Here is a 3463-nt window from a genome sequence, read left to right as displayed (position 1 = left end):
ACTTTATTGTACTTGACTAAGAAGATTGCCATCTTTTTGTTATTTTATAGTTGTTATTTTGTGATTGTAAATTTCTGATTGTACGCGGATGATTGATTACCTTCGATGGCTCAAGTAGCAATAAAATTATTGAATTAAATTGTACAAGTGAATTGAAAATAGTGTATAACAACTCTAGTTCTTATATTACATGTGTTATTAATTTTATTTTATTATTATTACAGAATGAAGCATATAGGTTAGCATCTAAGACGTACCGATATTTGATGGACCAGGTAATGTATTCTAGGTATATGTATTATAATAGTTTTGAACCAAAGTCATATTTTCTGATACGTTATTGCCTTGTAAAATTAGGCAACGTAACCAGCTGATATTGTGATAATCTCTAATTGAAAGTGACAAACAAGGAAACTGCTGCTAACTGTCACTAAAAAATCTTAACAAACAAAATATATTACAAGAAAGAAGACCATGAGACAGAAATAAATGTTGTATACTGTATACATAGAATAAATTATGTGATAATCTTCTGTTGACAAAAACAGACGTTTGGGGTTTAAATTGTAAGGTCGGAGTTTCGAGTCTCCGCTGTGCCTGTCTCTTATACACATCTTATATATATATATAGGTATATACTCGCGTATAATTCGACCCCCAGAGTTTAAGAAGACTTTTGAACGATATTTGTATGTCGGGTGTATAAGAAGACCCCCTGCTTCATCGTCAGAATTACTTTATTCTGCTTTTTATGGTCTTGATACTGCATCTAACTGGCTAACAGAGCCAATGCAAGGCTAACCTTCCCAAATAATACCACTTTATGGAGTTTTTAAACGTTTTATCTGAGCCCCCACCCCCTTAACAAAGTCAAAATAAAAGGGGAAAAAAAGGAGAAAGATAGAAAAAAAAATATAACTGATCGCGCAAAACAACTGAGTTTATTTTCGGGTGTCTAGAAAACAAAAATTTCGCGGGGGCATGCCCTGGACCCTTTTGGGGCTAGTGTTATCTGAATCAGCCCTACTTTTGGCCCTCCTTTCGCCCCCCAGCCCCACACTTTTTTGGACATTTCTGTATCCGCCCCTGATCATTCCTATAATGTGCATAAACCTCAAGCACTTCCTTAATGTTGTACGGGTTTCTGGTATAATGAGTTTATTGTCGTGACCTCTGGTGCGGATAGTGTATGGATTGAGCTGATCACGAGGGATGCAGATAAGGTCATTGGCGATCCGGTACATCGTGGTGACTTTTGTAATCGCCCTACGATGTTGCAGGGAGTCCCAGCCGAGCTGCGTAGTGAGCATGTTTGTGACGCTTTATGGAGTGCGCTATCGCTCAGTATTCGGTTCTTGAACTGCAGTTCAATTAAAAAAAGCGAGTTCTGTGTCCTCTGATTGTCAAAATATGCATGGAGGGCGCCAACCTCACAGCGGTTTGGCGCCCTCCGTGCATATTTTGATCAATCATAGGCCAGAGAACTCACTGCAGTAAATTTCTAATTGAACTGCAGTTGAAGAACCGAATACTGAGCGATAGCGCGCTCCATACCATGTGACCTATATAGCGTACTACATAAAGAGAAAGCGCCACGAAGTGAGTGTTTGTGCTGTAATGTACAAAGTTGATGCCAGTCAACTATTAAAAACTTGATTGGAAATTGAACTGGAGAATATTGCAATATTGCTTTGCCAAATAATGTTACAAAAGGTATTAGTCCCAAACGTAGATTTTTCCTAGAATTTTAGGCCTAGGTCTATACGCTTTATATATTGTATCTGCCTCTTACATAAGCTAATGCTACTTAATTACGGTATACTACGGTATAGTGTTAGCAGCGCATAGCATAACTGTGCTTAGATATTGTGTGGAACTTACTTAAAAGTAGCCCTTACAGTGTCAATTCTTGTAGACTTACAATGTGTCTTTCGATCACAATTCTTTATATACTAGAACAGACATCAACTAAAAGGGTTTTCTGAAATTTAACATGTAAACTTCGCTACACTACACTAGTGTAGCGAAGTCTGTATATGTATGTATATATATGGTGTGTATGTTTGTGTATATATATGTATATATATATATGTGTGTATGTGTGTATATTTATGGGTGTAGGTGTGTGTGTGTGTGTGTATGCATGTGTATGTATACCCATGTACATATACCGGTAGGCATTTTTTTTTTATAAACTTGTATTCTTTTAATGATTTGCTATGTTGTGACATCAATATTTCTCTTATTGGACTGTGTTTACCTAGGTGTGTGTGTGTGTGTGTGTGTGTGTGTGTGTGTGTGTGTGTGAAAGTTTAGGCCTATAGTACTGTACAGAAAAGTAAGTCTGTATTGCTGTAACTGCTTTGTATTTATATACTTTAAGTATTTTAATTTAAGTTTAATTGTTAAGTTATGATAAGAAAGGGCTTTCAAACTTTGTGCTTGTGCTTTTTGTATTTTTTTTTAATGTAACTTCTTTTTTGTAATTTTGTTGGTCTTGATATGTCAACTGACGAGTGGAGTGCCACTGTAACAAAAGTGTAAGTTCAATAAATTATTATTATTATTACTAACCACAGCACAAATGAGTGGTTAATAATAGGTCCGCATAGGTCGAACCACCAATCAAAATGATGTCCATAGCTGAAGCCTGTATTTGCATACATCACCCTATATAAGAGTTTAAAATCGGCATGTATTTAGGTTTAGATGATAGCAGAGTCTTCGTGGGTGAGTGAACATGGAGGAATATGAGAAGGCGAAACTATATCGAGTACATAGATATACTGTAGTTGTTAAAAACAGCTAATTTTCAATAATGTTGCAGTACCTCCCTGTACATTTTTAGGTTAATTTTATCATGTATATTTTAGTGTGTTTGTTTTTGGATGATGACCACACACACACACGTATACCTGTCTCTTATACACATCTAGATGTGTATAAGAGACAGGGTCTAGGCAGATTATTTTTAATATTATCGTTATTCAAAAATTAATTTTATCACATTTACGCACTGATACTGTCGCAAATTGAAAAATATACCCCTATTCAAATTGCTTTTTAAACATGAAGGGATAAAGACACCAAGCTGATATTTCGAACATCTGATCATCATATATAAATTAATTAATGATGCAAGTTTTAACAACAAGCGTACTTGCCCACAGGGTCAAAGGTCACCATGAAAATGAGGCATTTTTGTGCATTTTTTGTCCCGAATGACCGTTTGACCTACGATTACCCCCTAAAATGACAAGTTAGTAATCCGGAATTTTTGATGGAGAAACATTTCCAACTATATATTAAGAATTTGGTGTATAAGACCCATTTAATAACTGATTTGGGTATTTTAATGGGGTCTAAAAATGGAAGAAAAATTACGCAACCAAATAAGTTAGGGTCTTTACGAACCAATATTTTCGAAACGGGGTCCGGTATACCAAAAGTCATGTTATATTCC

The sequence above is a fragment of the Anneissia japonica genome, unplaced genomic scaffold, assembly GCF_011630105.1.
Source record: "Anneissia japonica isolate Jap-2015-1 unplaced genomic scaffold, ASM1163010v1 scaffold573_len2283161_cov171, whole genome shotgun sequence".
Lineage (NCBI taxonomy): Eukaryota > Metazoa > Echinodermata > Crinoidea > Comatulida > Comatulidae > Anneissia > Anneissia japonica.
This window is presented reverse-complemented; position numbering follows the sequence as displayed.